Source organism: Camellia sinensis, chromosome 7, assembly GCF_055761805.1.
Source record: "Camellia sinensis isolate YWXY chromosome 7, ASM5576180v1, whole genome shotgun sequence".
Lineage (NCBI taxonomy): Eukaryota > Viridiplantae > Streptophyta > Magnoliopsida > Ericales > Theaceae > Camellia > Camellia sinensis.
Window position 1 is genome coordinate 127,479,124 of NC_138967.1, and position 17,936 is coordinate 127,497,059.

The following is a 17,936-nucleotide window of genomic DNA, read 5'->3' on the forward strand; positions in this document are numbered from 1 at the left end:
AAACCCACTTCCCAAACACCTTCTAAATTTATCAATCGCCTTGTTTGGTTTGGTTTGGTTTGGTTTGATTTTAGGAGATAAATTTTCAAAAAAAAAATAAATTGAGAAAAGAGTTTTAAAAAAAAAATAGGTGTGAGAAATAGTGATTGAGAAAGAGAGAGGAGAGAGAAAAAGTAATTGATTGATAGGTAAGAGATAGAAAGTGATTTTGAAATTTTTTTTCCAAAACCACTAAACCAAAAAAAAGTTTCTCCAAAATTTGTTTCTCACAACCAAACCAAATTGTGTCTGTCTGATAATTAGTACATTAGTAATAGTTTTGGTTTATTTTGAGAGATAAGAGTGAAATTAATCATGTAAAATTTAACAAATATTCTTGTTTTATTATTATCATATTTGGACTTATACTAACTAATAAATGCATTACATATTTTAATATTGAATATATATTTTATAAATATTAAAATTATATTTTAATATTAAAAATTATATTTCATAAATATATATTTTTTTGGTACTATTTTATTTTTTTAATATAATTTTTTTGATACAAATATTATTATACTATTATATTTTTATATTAAAAATTATTTTTATATTAAATTATTTTAATATAAAGAATGGTGGAGTAAAAACTAGTAGAATAATTAAAAAAAAAATAGTAAAGAAAAGACCAAACTAATTAAGTAGAGTAAGTAAATTAGGTAGGATAATAGAGGGCAAAATAGTAAATCTTTCTCTAATCCCAAGAAATTGTTTTTCTAATATCATCTCCCATGAGGAATTACTAACACATCTATGGAGACCTATCATAGTCCCAAAGTATTATGCATCGTCTTCACCATTTTATAAACAAATATAATATTAATAGACCCCACATACATCATAATTCAATCTCATTTCCTATAACCCAAAAGCCCCCAAGTTAAAAGTCACTTAGGATATCTAAACCCAATTCCAAACTTAAACATCAACTTTTAACTCAAAAAACAAAACAAAAAATTGCAGATTTTTATTTCATTTTGTCTTCATTCTTCTCTCTCTAACTTTTCTCTACCTTTCTCTCTTTTTTCCTTACTTTCTTGTTGACCAAACACCCCACATTTACTCCACCCTTACACCACCACCTCACCCCACCATCTCCACCACCACCGGCCATCTTACTTCGTCGGAAAAAGCTCCGATTGCCCACTCCTCTTTCTTCGAAAATAGAGCAAAAGAAGTTCCAACTCTAAATTTTTCTTAACCTCTTGAAGGATCAAAGCTTAGAGTTTCTTTTTTTTGAGAGATTAGAGGTTTTAGAGCACGGTGGGTACGATGGAATGAGCTACAATGGAATGCCCATTACAGCTTTTGCATTCACTTTCCCTTATTTGGTATTCCTTAACTAAGTGAGAATAGTCATTCCATTGGAATGTCTATTCCAACGAAATGTGGAAATGCCTATTCATTCCTCCAACTTAAGGAATAACTATTCAATTCCATCATGGAATTAATAAAAAATTATTATTATTATTATTATTTTTGTTAACACTTACAAAATATATTATTATTTAGCTACTATCACCATTTCGTTCTCCTATCTCTGTTACCGCCACTGCCACCCTATTGCCACCACAACACCACTACCACCATCACCACGATGGCCACCTCAACCACCACACCACCATATTGCCACCACTCCCATTACTACTACTGCCTCTATCACCACAACCACTACCTTACTACTACTACTACCACCTTCATAAATATCACACCACTACCATCACCATCACGAGAACCACCACTCTACTAACGTTGGCTGTCGTCACTACCACTACCATCGCAATCATAATATCACCTTACCACCACCACTAAGGCCACAACAATCTACTACCACCATGCTACTATCATTGCTATCACCACCACCGATGTCGCCACTGCCGCCGCCACCACCGCCACTACGACTCACACCATCACTTCCACAACTATCAACATTATCATAATCTATATAAATTTTTAATTTATTTGCTACTAGCTTGTTAAAAAATAAATAATAAATAATAAAAACTTATTCCATTCCATGAGATAATAGGCAAAACCAAACATAATAATGAAAATTATCATCATATTCCTATATCACTCCATGTTTGCAACCAAACAATTGCCAACATGGAATGAGAATAAACATTCCATTCCATTCAACCTTATATTCCATTCTCACTCTCGTTTCATTCCATCATACCAAACATACTCTTAGTTTCTATGGATGTTTTTGCATGTATAAAAATTATTAATTTGATGGATGTTGTAGTATTCATTGAAAGTATTTCCCTAATTTTAGATCTTATTTACTCATTGTTAAGACTGGAGGAAGGCGTCTCTACACCTCTTGGGAATTAACTCGTAGAGTTTCAAATCTATCCTTTTTACTATTTTGGAGGTGAATATATCTTACCATGGAAAACATTCCCTCTAATTGAAATATAAAGTTTGAGAATGAATTAAATTACATGGGTTATCATGATATTAGTATGTATTGAAAAATCTACAAATTTAAGGAGGTCAAAAACCGAGTTTAAATCAACGATTTTATTTGTATAATGAAGCATCAATTTTTCTATGAAAATTTATTTAAGTTGATTCTTTCAAATTTTATGATGATGATGATGATGGAATGACAATGAAACGTTATACGAAAATACTTCTTTTTGTTGATCATATAACCAAATATAGTCTATGGAGCCACAAGGGCCAAAATGTTTTGGAGTCCTAGAACCGAAATATTTTAAGAACCATAAAGGTCGTTGTACATAAAGGATCATGGAGACCGAAATATTGAAATAAGAATTGAAATACTTTGATGAAATGAGTTATGTTCCTATGAATATACTTTGGGTAAGGATACTGTCACCATCTAAGTCGTAAGGTAAACTGTGAAATCTCATATTTTTTAGATATTAATATTTTAGTAAGTGATATTAGTGATTTATTATAATAATTTAGTTGTGAGATTTTTAGATAAGAGTCTAATTTAAATTATTTTTTTATATTTATTTTATCTCGTTTATACTTATCTCATTGTTATTCATCTCTTTTTAAAAATAAATTTACACCCACTTTTTATCTTTTTCTTTATTTTTTTGGGTGAATAAAAAAAATAGCCTTTTCCCTTTTCTTTCACATCCACCTTTCAGTGGTATTAAAAAACAAAAAATACAAAACAGACAAACAAACGTGGTCAACCCATTTATTTGCCTTTACCTGTAGGGATGGCAATTTGAAACCGGCCCGACGGGGATCCCCGACCCCGACTCCGATTTTAGCGGTTTTTCCCCGAAAAATACCCCCGACGGGGAGGGGACGGTATTTGAAAATCAATCCCTGATCTGTTCGGGGCCGGAGACGGTGATCAGTGTTCAACCCCTGCCTCGGCCCGACCCCGGCCCCGATCCCCGATCCGGATCCCCGCCCCGGTTCCCCGACATGAAATTACTAATATACCCCCGTTTATATATATAATATATGTGTACAGTATACATATATGTTTCCTAATACACTGAGTTTAGTCACACACTCCCTCTCTCTCTCTCTCTCTCTCAAACCTTCCCCTCCCTCATCCGATGTCCCTCCCTCCCATCTCCCTCCCTCCTTCCCTCCCTCCGATCTCCTCCATCACTCCCTCACGCCGATCTCCCTCCTTCCGAGACCTCACTGCCTCTCCCCGATGTCCATCACTGCCTCCCGCGATCTGCCTCACGCCGATCTCTCTCCCTCCCTCCCTCCGATCTCACGCCGATCTCTCTCCCTCCCTCCGATCTGCCTCACGCCGATTCTGTGCCTCCCTCCGATCGCCGTCGTCCTCCATGCCGTTGCTTCTATCGTGTTTCCCCGACCCAGATCTGATGAAGATGAAGTTGAAGAAAATCATGTATTAGTGTTTTTATTTTTTATTTTTATGGATTGATTTTTTATGGACTGATTTTTATTTTTTATTTTTATGGATTGATTTCACAGCTCAGATCTGTATGGACTGATTTTTTTTATGCTCTCACAGATCTGTTGATGATGTTGTTGTTGTTGATGAGTGTGTGAATATATGGACTGATTTCATGGATTATTTTGAAGGACTGATTTTTATTTTTTATTTTTATGGACTGATTTCACAGCTTAGATCTGTATGGACTGATTTTTTTTTTTTTTTAATTTTAGCCGGGGAATTATCGGGGTCGGGGAAACCCAATCCCCATTGGGGACGGGGACGGGGGTGGTGATAGGCTCCCCATCGGGGATCGGGACCGGGGACGGGAATTTTCTACCATCGGGGATCGGGGACGGGGAGGGTGATCCCCGGCCCCGCCCCGCCCCGTTGCCATTCCTATTTACCTGCCACCATTTCTTTTCCTTCCTCTCTTTTCACTTCTTTATCTTTTTGACTCCTTTTTTAATTTTTTTAATATTCTTCTTCCTTTCCTATTTCCTATAATTAAGCCTACTCCTCCTCACTTTCTTCCATCAATTGTTTCTGCTTCTTCTCATCCGAAGAAACGAGAATTCTAATTTTAAAATTTTATAAAAAATTTTAATAATAAGACTCATGATATGATGTTATATTTATGTTTATTTATTTATGATTTTTATCTTATATTACACTATTAAAACTCAAATTAAAACTTTAATTTTAAAACTTTTAATCATTACTAATTCACTCGCCGGAGGGTTCACTGGGGGACTACCACGTTCCCCTTTGGACTTGCTTGCAGGTCATTTGGTGGAATCATCACCCTGAACCGGAACCTGGAGAGCCTGGGCCAGCCCGACCCATCCACCCGGGACGGACCGCATTATCAGTTGGCGCCGTCTGTGGGAATCTTGTGGTTTATTCGTGCGCTAGTTGTGTTCGCTATCGCCGGAGCCCCCCTTTCTCACTATCACCTTTTTCCTCTCACCCGTCCAGGTGTATGGTCACGACTACGTCCATGGCCTCCCACCATAATGCCACCGATCATCAAACAGACCCTTCCCATCCAAACAACCCACCACAGTACATCATCGAACTTACCAACAGTATTAACCGCATGGCCGAGCAAAACCAGGCCCTGATCAATGCTTTGCTCCAAAGAAACCTCCCTGCTCCACCCCCAGACATTCCATCCAACCAAGAAAGAACCCCGAACCACACTGCTCCACCACCCTTTCCCCCCAACCCAGAAGGTTTACAACCCCCTTCTCCTCTACATATGAGCCTACCACCTCCGTCTCCACGCCCGCCAGTCGTGCCACTACCCCCTGAAGGGGAAGCCAGCAGTGTCCAGCCCCCATTGACCGACCATGGCGACAACATTCCCCTTTGGGACGCGGAACTCCGAGCTATGAAACTCCAACTACAAGGGGTCATCCAGAACATCCAACACAAGCCCTCAGCCACCGCCCACTCGCCTTTTGTTGCCTCCATCCGCGACAAACCGTTGCCCGCCAAGTTCAAAATGCCTACCATTGACTCCTTTGATGGCATGACAGACCCAGTCGACCATCTGGAAACCTACCGCACCCTCATGATCCTCCATGCTTTCCCTGACGAGATCATGTGTCGAGCCTTTCCAGTGACACTAAAGGGATCAGCTCGATTGTGGTTTAGCCAGTTACCGGCGGACTCCGTCTCCACCTTCCAACACCTCAGTGACTCTTTCCTGAGCCACTTCATCGGGGCCTAGCGTTAGAGACACCCAGCCACCCAACTCCTCAACATTCGTCAGACCGAGGGGGAGTCGCTCCGCAGCTTCGTCACCCGCTTCAACACCGAGGCCCTTCAAGTAGCGGAGAATGGCGACAAGGTCATCCTCACCGCCTTCATGGCCGGCCTGCGGTCGTCGGATTTCCTTTTCTCCCTCTCCAAAAACCCTTCAACCACCATGGCGGCCCTACTATCCAAAGCCCAGAAGTACATGAATGCTGAAGATTCCCTGGCCGCTCGACAAGAGCCCACCCCTAAAAATCCGACCCCTAGAGACAAGAGGAAAGACCCCGAACCCAGAGCCACCCAATATAATAGCCAAACACCCCACTATAATGACCGACCCCCCCGTGCCGACCGGACGACTCCGACCAGACCGCCCGGTCGGTTTGAGCGATACACACCTCTCAACTCCCCTATGGAGCACGTCCTCAATCAGATCCAATGGGACTACCCCCTCAAGTGGCCCCTACCTTCACGAAACCCTTCCACTCGAAAAGATCAGTCCAAATACTGCCGCTTCCACCAAGACCATGGTCATACCACCGACGAGTGTATTAACCTCAAAGATCAGATTGAGACCTTCATACGCCAGGGCCGCCTCAGCCGATTCACAGATAACCGCCCTCCACAGAGGCAAAGAACCGACTTCACCAGGAACAATCACCGACAAACACCACCCCGCAATCAAGGCCCACCTAACCAAGGCCACGATCGCCCACCACCACAGCCTCGGCCTCCTGGTAATCCCCCTCCACCAGTCGGAGAAATCCGAGTTATTTCAGGTGGCCTTGCTTGCGGGGGACCATCCCGCTCGGCTCAGAAGGCAGAACTCAGAAAAATCAAGCAGGGCTCAGACAAAGCAGTAGCAACGGTGGACCGACCTCCCAAACAGTCAAAACAATGGATCGCACCCATTACCTTCACCGACACTGACTGTGCAGGAGTCCGTTACCCACATGATGACCCCCTTGTCATTTCCGCCATCCTCTCCAACTACAAAGTCAGACGAGTCCTCGTAGACAACGGCAGCTCTTCAGACATTATCTTCCTCAATTGCTTCCGCCAGCTCAAGATTGGGAAAGAGAGCTTGTCTCCTCTCCAAACCCCTCTGGTCGGCTTTACCGGCGACCGTGTGACCTCCATCGGCTCCATCGATCTACCTATCACCATTGGCGAGCACCCGCGGCAGACCACTAAGTTGCTCACCTTCCTTGTGGTCGACTGCCCCTCTGCTTACAACATCATCCTTGGCCGCACAGCCCTCAACGCCTTCCAAGCCATCACATCTACATATCATCTTGCCATCAAATTTCCTACCGATCTCGGTGTCGGAACTGTCAAAGGAGAGCAGACCGTGGCCAGGGAGTGTTATGTCACCTCACTCAAGGAAGTCAAGCTAAAAGAGGCCATGATCATCGAAGGGCTTGACGTCCGAGACGAGGACGAGCTGGTCAGAGGTGAACCTGTAGAGGAACTTGTTGAAGTTAACATTGATCCCACCAACCCAATCAAAACCGCCAAGATTGGCAGCCAATTACCTTCCCAAGTCAAGGCCGACCTTACTGCTCTCCTGACCGAGCACAGAGATGTATTCACCTGGACCCATTCTGACATGCCAGGCATCGACCCCTCCCTCATAACCCATCGCCTCAGCATCGAACCCCACTTTCGACCCCACCGCCAGAAGCAACGCATTTTCCATCTGGAGCGTAACACCCTTATAGCCGCCGAAGTTGACAAACTCCTTGAGGCCCAATTCATCAAAAATGTGGACTATCCTGGTGGTTGTCCAACGTGGTCCTCGTCCGCAAACACAATGGCAAATGGCGGCTCTGTGTCGACTACTCTGACCTAAACCGAGCTTGTCCCAAAGACAGCTACCCCCTTCCCCGCATAGATCTGCTGGTCGACGCCACGGCCGGTCATCAAATGCTCAGCTTCATGGATGCCTTCTCTGGGTACAACCAAATCCTGATGCACACATCTGACCAGGAGCACACATCATTTATTACCGACCGAAGTACCTACCACTACTGTGTAATGCCGTTCGGATTGAAGAATGCTGGGGCCACTTATCAGCGGCTGGTTAACGCCGTTTTCCATCACCAAATAGGTCGGAATATGGAAGTCTACGTCGACGACATGCTAGTCAAAAGCAAATACTCCTCCGATCACCTTACTGATTTACGTGAGACCTTCGCCACCTTGCACAAGTACCAGATGAAGCTCAACCCAGAGAAGTGCGCCTTCGGCGTAGGGTCTGGCAAATTTTTGGGCTTTATGGTCAGTCAGCGCGGCATCGAAGCTAACCCTGAGAAGATCAAGGCCTTGGTTGAGATGCAGTCGCCTAGGACGGTCAAAGAGGTTCAGAGACTCACCGGCCGAGTGGCGGCCCTCAACCGCTTCATCTCCCGTGCGACAGATAAGTGTTTGTCCTTCTTCAAAGTTCTTCGACAAACTTTCGAATGGACAACTGAATCCGAAGAGGCCTTCCAACAGTTAAAGCAATGCATGGCCAACCCCCCCTTCTCTCCCAAGCAATCACGGGCAAACCACTCTTCCTCTACCTAGCAGTATCGGGAACCGCAGTCAGTGCAGCTCTCCTCAGAGAAAATGGCTCAATCCAACAGCCGGTCTATTACATCAGTCGAGCTCTCAGGGGCGCGGAGCAAAACTACTCCCTGCTGGAAAAACTGTCCCTGGCCTTGGTCATTGCCTCTAGACGACTCCGCCCATACTTCCAAGCCCACTCCATAGTGGTCCTCACCGACCAGCCCCTGAAGAAGGTCATGCAGCAACCAGAACTCTCAGGTAGACTGATGCAGTGGTCCGTAGAACTCAGCCAGTTCGACATCTCTTACCGCCCCCGGATAGCAATCAAGGGGCAGGCTGTAGCTGATTTCATCATAGAGTTCACCAAGCCGACCCCGACCACTACACCCCTGCCCCTACCAACTCCAACAGAGCCAGAAGATCCCCATTCTTGGACTCTTAATGTCGACGGTTCGTCCCGGAGAGAAGGAAGCGGTGCCGGCCTCATCCTCACCTCCCCTAAGGGCGGCTACTTCAAATGTGCCCTCCGTTTCTTATTTGAAGCAAGCAACAATGAAGCCGAGTACGAGGAATTAATAGCAGGACTCCACCTTGCCAAGGACATAGGGGTCAGCCACCTCCGCGTATTTAGCGACTCCCAACTCGTCGTCGGTCAGATGACGGGGGACTTTGATGCCAGGGACGACACGATGCGAGCTCACAGAGACCTGGCACTCCCCATTGCTCGCCTCTTCAATACCTTCCACATCAGGCACATTCCTCGGGCGGAAAACTCCAAAGCAGATGAGATGGCTCAGTTGGCCTCTGCTGACCATCCTACTCTCAGCCATGATGTCCACGTCGAATATCTACACCACCCGGCCATTTCACCCGATCTGCAAGCCGTACAATACATCCAAAATGAACCCATCCCTTGGGCATCGGACATTCTCCTATTCTTGACCACAGGAGCACTCCCAGATGACCAGCAGCAGGCTACCAAAGTCCGATCCCGAGCGTCCAATTACGTCATTGTCGACGGTATATTGTACAAGCGCGGTTTCTCCCGGCCATATCTACGGTGCCTCAATCCAGCACAAGCAACTTATGTAATGCAGGAGATCCATGAGGGAATTTGTGGTAATCACTCAGGTGGCAGGTCCCTTGCCCAGAAGATACTCCGTACTGGGTACTTTTGGCCAACTCTCAACCAGGATGTGACCGACTTCGTGCTCAGATGCGATAAATGTCAACGCTTCGCCAACATCCCTCATGCTCCTCCTACAGAGTCAATCACACTCTGCAGCCCTTATCCGTTTGCCAAGTGGGGGATCAACCTGGTTGGTCCGCTTCCCACCGGTCGAGGTCAGACCAAGTTTGCGATTGTTGCCATTGATTACTTCACCAAGTGGGTCGAGGCTGAACCCCTTGCCACAATCACCGAGCGAAACACCACCAGGTTCATCTGGTAATCGATCACTTGCCGATTTGGCATCCCTCAAGCTATCATCTCTGACAATGGCAAACAATTCGATAACGCGAAGTACAGAAAATTTTGTGCAGATCTCCAGATTCAACCGTGCTTCTCCTCCCCCGGTCACCCCCAAGCAAACGGCCAAGTTGAGGTCACCAACCGTTCCCTTCTGAAAATCATCAAAACCAAGCTCGAAGCTGCTAAAGGCCTTTGGGCTGAGGAACTACCAAATGTACTCTGGGCTTACCGAACCACTGCTCGCACTCCCACTGGTGAGACCCCTTTTCGCTTAACATATGGCGCTGAGGCGGTTATTCCGGTAGAAGTCGGTTTGCCCACTCCTAGGGTTTTACATCGGGATCTGGCCGCAGTCGAAGAACTCCATCGAACAGACTTGGACCTCGTCGAAGAACTCAGAGAGACCGCTGCTGTCAAATTGGCTTCGTACCAGCAGAAAATGAGAACACACTACAACCGCCGAGTTCGACCACGAGAGTTCTCCGTAGGGGACCTTGTCTTACGAGAAGTGACTCCTGCTACAAAGAATCCAACCGAGGGCAAACTGGAAGCAAATGGGAGGGGCCCTACGTTGTCAAAGCCCGACCACGACCAGGCACTTACCGACTTCAAGACATAGAAGGCCGAGACCTGCCCCATCCTTGGAATGCGGAACATTTGAAGCGTTACTATCAATAAATTCGTACTTTTGTATTGTCAATATTGTTGTATTCCCTTTCTATACATAATGCAAACCCCGACTGGTGACTTAGACTTTCATAATTCAACTGTCTCTATGTCGCTCCTATACCTTTTTCACTTGCAGCATTCAAAGCCTCGGCCAGACCGAGCACTTCAAAAGCCTCGGCCAGACCGAGCACTTCAAAGCCTCGGCCAGACCGAGCACTTCAAAGCCTCAGCCAGACCGAGCACTTCAAAAAAGCCTCAGCCAGACTGAGCACTTCAAAGCCTCGGCCAGACCGAGCACTTCAAAGCCTCGGCCAGACCGAGCACTTCAAAAAAGCCTCAGCCAGACTGAGCACTTCAAAGCCTCAGCCAGACTGAGCACTTCAAAGCCTCGGCCAGACCGAGCACCTCAAAAACCTCGGCCAGACCGAGCACTTCAAAGCCTCGGCCAGACCGAGCACTTCAAAAGCCTTAGCCAGACTGAGCACTTCAAAGCCTCGCCCAGACCGAGCACTTCAAAGCCTCCGCCAGACTGAGCACTTCAAAACCTCAGCCAGACTGAGCACTTCAACAACCTCAGCCAGGCTGAGCACTCCAAAGCCAAGCAGAATCACATTTTTAACACTTAGTCACATTCTGAAGCTTCTTCACAGCTCCAGGACCACGTTTTTACCTAGATAAATTCCCCACATACTCACCTATTTCATTCACTGATCAGATTATTTGCCAACTGTTTAGTTACAATTTGCAACCTGCCTCTTGCCCTCATCCGCGGATTCTTCATCCGTGCTTAATATTATGTTCTACAATTCCCTACTCCAATTTTTCAATTATCCTTTCAATTTTCATACAACTCTAATCACACTCCGCAGGGAGGAACTTTTAACTTTTACTTTACACGATATTTTTATTAACCCAATCTTTATGACCAGTTTTTATAGCAACACTTCATTCATTTTTGGCAACATAAGCAAAATAAACAAAATTCAACTGACAACGTAAACAAAATAAACTTTATACACAAATTCATTACAATTAAATTCTTCATACATTCATCCATCCACTTATTTCTTTACAATGTGTTCACAAGTTCATTACAAAAAAAAAAAAAAACAAAAACAAAACACAGAGCACGCCCACCTCTTCTCCTCCTTGGCTACTCCTCCTCGCTAGACGCCAAATCTTCTTCTTCAATGCCTTCGTCCAGGGGGGTCTGGGCCACATCATCTTCACCTATTGTTACACTACTAAGGTCCAAGTGTGGGAACAGCTCTTCAACTCTGCGCTTGAACATCTTCCAACCGCTGTCCCAGAACTCGGCCATTTCGTGCTTGTAGAAGTCTGACTGCTGGAAGTTTTCAATCACCTCTGCCTCTGTCCTACCTCCAGCAGTCTTCCTTGATGGGCCCACCCCCCCAGACTCTTGCCCAGCCAGACTCCTGGCGACAGCGGCGTCTACCACTATCTGAAATTCGGGGGACCCTTTATATTGCTCCACTGCTGCGACGCACAGATCAGGGTAGGCCGCCTTTTCAGACGCCGCCTTCGCCCTATCCTCGTCCAGCTCTCTTTGCAGGGCCCCCCTTTCAGCAGCCGCCGTCGCCCTCTCCTCTTCCACCCCCTTCTTCAGACTCTCCAGCTCCGCCACCGCCTTCGCCTCCTCTACCTCCCATTCCCTCAGAAGCCTCCCCTTCTCCTCCTCCTCCACTCTGGCGCGTTCCTCCCCCAACTCTTTCAACAGATCTCCAATTCTGGAATCTGCTTCATCCTTTTGCCTGACCAGCTCTTCATTGCTGGTCATGGCCTCCTCATGCCGCTCGACTGCCACGGCGCAGGCCCTTTCAAACTCTTTCAACTTTTTCTGTTCACCAGCCAGTTGGAACTCGAGCGACACGACCCTACGGCGTGTGTCCTCCAGCTCCAACTTGACTGCTGGCAGCTCGGCATGGGCAGTTTTCCAGTCGGCACTGTCCTTCTTCAATTTGGCCAACTGGGCCTTGGCCTCCTCAGCCTTCAACTTGGCGGCCCCTGCCTTCCTAAGGAGGGCCCCTGCCAAGGTAGTTACCTCCATTTGGGCGGAGCATAACCCCCTCAGCAGGTCAGCCTCATTATACCCTGATGCCGCGCGCAGAGCCGTCTCCTCCACAATCTTCACCAGGCGGTCTGCCCCCGCCCTGGCTGGGCCTTCTTCTCCCTCCAACCTTCCAGCTACCGCGCGCGCATGATAGATCGCCGTAGCCAGACGAACCACTCCTTCCTGGGGGTCAGGCCTCTTCTGGACCTGTTCCCTTCCGCTCGGCACTGCCTCAGTCGGCCCAGCCTCCACTTACACTGATGGAGCAATCTCCACAACCTCTACCGTTGGGATGATCTCCACCACCTCTGGGGCGTCCTTAGCCACAGGGACCTCCACCTCAGTTGGGGCCACCTTAGCCCTCTTGACCCCAGACGCATCTGCGGCTTCCTCTGGGGCACTCCTCTTTTTCTTCTTCTTTTTTAGAGCCTCCACCCCCTTTCTAGCCTGTTCCTTTACAGGGTCTACAGGCGGCGGCCGCGGCTCAAAACTGCTTAAGTCTTTTTCCCCCAACGGCCTTGGGCGCAGTCGGATCCTCTCCCGCGCGATCGGTTGAGGCGGACGGTCCCTTTGCGCCTCCGTGAACTTCGCGGCCTTGGCCAAAACGGCCTAATCCTCTATCTCCTGAGCTTTTCTCCTCGCCTCCAATTCCGCCCGGCTGAGGTCTCCGCCTTTCAGCTGCGGTCCCAGCCCCGCCTCAAACAGTGCAGACGGTTGGACAAGCTCGTCCCATCTGGCCTTCTCTCTCTCTCTCCACTCCTTCACCCTGTTCACCCTCTCTTCCGCCATCGCCCCCAGTCTCGACTCCATCGACCTGGTTGGCACCTTCCAGATAGTGCGCACCCCCATCCCCCCATTAACAGACACGTAGAACCACCGTGGCCGCCACACCTTGATTGACGTAGGCAGCCCCGCCACCAATCCCCTCCCCATCACCGCCTGTAGGGTGACCCAAGTTTCTTGCTGCCCCGACGCCTTGTAACACGAAAAGAACTCGTCTATCGTCATGGCCTCCCCCCAATTCGCCTTAGGCCACGCACTCGCACAGGCCAGCAGAATCTTCCATGCATTGGGCATCAATTGCCCCGGCGCTACCTCCAGGCGATTCAGCACGTCAACCACCACTTGAGGCAGTGGCAACCTCAGCCCCCCTTTTAGCGCCTCCTCGTACAGGGAAAACTCCCCTGGCCTCGCAGTAGACGGCCTTTCCCTTGATGTTGGCAGCAGTAACTCTACCTCCGTCGGAATCTGGTATCGTTCCCTAATCACCTCCAAATCCGCCACCGTGAGTGTGGATTTGTCCGCCTTAGTGTGCCACTGCTCTGGCTCCACCTGGCTTAGTGGCTTTGGGGCCAATATCAGGGCCGATGCCTGCGATTCTCCCACCGTCTCCCCCACCCCGCCCCCACCATCCGTGCCTCCGTCCTGTATTGCGCTGCTAACTCCTCCGCATCATCATCCCCCAGCGGGTCCACCCTCACATTGACTACTTCTTCTTGTGCCATTTCTAGGGTTTGCTTACAAATCACTTCTGACACAGGCGCAAGGAAGTTGAGAGAATGCTACACAGGTATGTCGTACGTAGTGAAGGAATTAACACTTTGATATTTTGAGTTTTTGTCAAACGGTAGGTGAAACGCATTATACCCAACACCCACGGTTTACCCGTATTCCATGGATCCACATTTAATTTTCGCCCGTTTCAAAACCTTTCAAATCAGCCGCCAAAACCGCCTTCTCAAAACCCCCCTCATGACCTATCGTTTCATTTCTGCTCCAACGTTTCACTTCCCCCACGATATTACCACGTGTATGGCCACGATGCACGGTCCCCTCCCCTTTCCCTGTCCTTTCCATTTCAAATCATCACATGGCCCCACCCTACCCCCTCTCTTTTTGAGCCCTACGCCGTCCTGGTCGGCACGCCTCACGGTCGACCCCTCTCATTCGGCCCCCATCGCGGTCGGCACGCCTCTCGGTCGACCCCTCCCGCTCGGCCACCCTCGCGGCCGGCACGCCTCGCGGCCGACCCCTCCCGCTCGGCCACCCTCGCGGTCGGCACGCCTCTCAGTCGACCCCTCCCGCTCGGCCACCCTTGCGGTCGACACGCCTCGAGGCCGACCCCTCCCGCTCGGCCCCCTCGCGGTCGGCACGCCTCTCGATCGACCCCTCCCGCTCGGCCACCCATGCGGTCGGCACGCCTCACGGCCGACCCCACCCGCTCGGCCACCCTCACGGTCAGCTTCTCCCGATTCAGTCACCCTGGCGATCGGCACGGCTTCCTGTAGACCTCTCCACTCGGTTCGACCTTCCCTTCCTTATTACTATTCCCTTCGTTGGACTAAAGCTGCACTCAGAAATGGGGGACTACTGACATGGACAGGCCCACGAGGCATACGACCCACAGCAAACCACCCCGAACACATCGCTTAGGACCAATAGCATAACCCGGTTGGCAAAGCCCAGGACAGCTGGAGGCCATCTAGTCACGGGGGGCCAATGGCATTCGGGCACGTGGCAGGTGGAACACAGGCCACGTCAGCAGACAAAGATCTGCAGAGTTATTACCACAACACATCACCATTAATGCATCCCATCACAGCATTTATTACGACAACACCTCCCCGTCGGAACAGAGCCCGCTCACCCTGAACAAGGTAAGCTACGACACAGGCTTTCGGCGGAACGAGGCACGTCACGAGAGACAGTGAAATGATTACCAAAGGATATAAGCAAGAATGGAAGACAAGAGGAAGGTTAGGCTTTTCTATCTCTCTTTTTCTCTCTCTCTCTACATTTTCCTTCTTCCTCTACTAATTCACTCGCTGGAGGGTTCACTGGGGGACTACCCCGTTCCCCTTTGGACTTGCTTGCAGGTCATTTGGTGGAATCATCACCCTGAACCGGAACCTGGAGAGCCTGGGCCAGCCCGACCCATCCACTCGGGACGGACCACATTATCAATTACACTTCTTATCCCCTTCTCTCGGTTTCCTCTCTCCGTTTTATCTTCCCGTTTATCTGGCAAATTGTTCTCCCTTCTTTTGTTATTATAATTTTAATTTAGTTTGGGAGGGTTTAGGGTGAGAGTTCAAATTAAGGATATTTATTAATAAATTCTATCTTACAAATAAGTGTTTTAATTAGTTCCAAATTTTTTTTATTGATTTGTTAAGTTTTATTAGTGAAGAGTTTATTTCTGTGTGGTCTTATTTTTTATTTTTGATAGTGTTTTGGTGGATAACTATATCCTCTTATTAATGTGACATGTATGATGTGATGCTCCAATGTGACAGGTATTAATGTGGCACTCCAATGATGTAATATCCCAAAAAAATTAAAAACTCCTTAGTATACTTTTCTTAAATGTGACAACGTGGAGAGTATGATGTGACACTCCAAAACTTTTACTCCTAAAAAAAATAAAAATTTCTTAGTGTATTTTTTTCAAATGTAACACTTCAAAAAAAAAATTAAAACTCCTTAGTTTACTTTTATCAAACGTGACAATGGGTATGATATGACACTCTAAAAAAATTAAAAACTCCTTGGCGTACTTTTCCCAAATATGACATATGACACTCCAACATGGCGGGTATGATGTGATACTCTAAAAAAATTAAAAACTCTTTAGTGTACTTTTTCCAAATATGACACTCTAACGTGATGGGTATAATGTGACACTAAAAAACTCTTTAGTGTACTTTTTCCAAATGTGACACTTCAATGTAGCGGACAAATGAGTTATTACACATCCAAAAGAACTAAATAGATCACAAAAAAAAAATATAGGATTATATGGATTACAAGTCCAAAATAAGGGACTTATTGGTTAATCTCCCTTAAAATTATATAAAAGAAGAATTTTAATCTATCATTTTTGGAGATCCATGGAGCAAATTTAGATTTATGGTGACGGATGAATTATTTTGAAGTAAATTCGGGTGGTATACAATATATTTCTTTTAAATTTTTTTGGAAAGAGTTTTATATTTTTACTATTCCCAAATTGTAATCCTCTTAATTATTGTGATCATTGATAAATTCTGTAAAATCATTTGTTTTTTATTTGTTAATTATTCTAGTCATTTGGTAAAATTCTGTGAAGATATTTTGTGTTAACAATGTTGATTTGTCTAATTGAATGATGTAGAAATACTCCGTACATAGATTGAGTGGACCCTACCAATACACTCTGTACCAATAGCCCGAATAAATGATTGTGCTTCGGTGAGAGGAGTGAGGCTGGTCACTGGTCATGTACTGAGTATGACCGGATATTTGGTCCTGGATAAATTATCATATGTCGGGTTGAATTGTTGTACAATTTGGTAAATTACTTGATTATCGTATCGTTGATGTAATGTTATAAATTGTTAGATCCCTATTAATTTATTCTGCATCTAAGCTTTGTATTCCTATCATATTGTATACTTTACGAATTATTTTATTTTTCAGGTGTGGAGCAATTTAATAGATATCGGATTTAAAGCAAATAAAGGAAATATTAAGTTAGAGTTTGGGCCCCACCACTCTGTTATATTTGGAGAATTTTATAATTTTTTATTTCGGAGACTATTGTATATTTTGGAGAAATTTGTGTAATTATATTTTTAGGGCAAAATTTATATATATTTGAAGTTGTTTTAATATATTTTACGGCTCGAAAGTGGGCCGTTACATGAGCAACCCTAATTAAGGCTATGTAGCGTATTGAAAAATTATATTTTTGTTTTGATTTCCTGGTTCAAATGCATTTTTTCTCATTATTATATTCTTTGAAAAATCTTGATAATGGTTTGTGAAATTTTTCACTATGTATTAATATCAGTCAAATCAAGCTCTTATATTTATTATCTTTATTGTTGATAGCTATGTAGTGTATTGAAAAATTATATTTTTGCTTTGATTTCCTTGTTCAAATGTATTTTTTCTCATTATTATATTTTTTGAAAAATCTTGATAATGGTTTATGAAATTTTTCACTATGTATTAATTCAGTCCGATCACGCTCTTATATTTATTATCTTTATTATTGACCCCAATTGGAAGGAACGAGTTTTATAACTCCATGGAATTGGTATACTCATTGGGCTCTAGCTCATTATTTTTAAATTAATATTTTTTCAAATTCCTAGACTGTAGCTGGCTTGCCTCAATTTGGAAGCTTAGATTTTCTAGAGGATCAAATGTGGGCGTTTTGTAGTTGAGGTTTTGTATAAGGTCATTCTAGGATATAGTTTTATCTTTTGTATTTATGAAGAAGGTTGATTGTATATATATATATATATATATATATATATGAATTTAGACGTAGGGGTGCTTTGGAAACTTTGGTAAAAAGTCAGTTTTTTAGTTTTTTAGTTTTTGTACACAAAAAAGTTAAAAAGTCAACTTTTTACTAATTTCTCAAAACATCACATAAAAATAAATTCATCTTAGTGTTTTTGGATGAT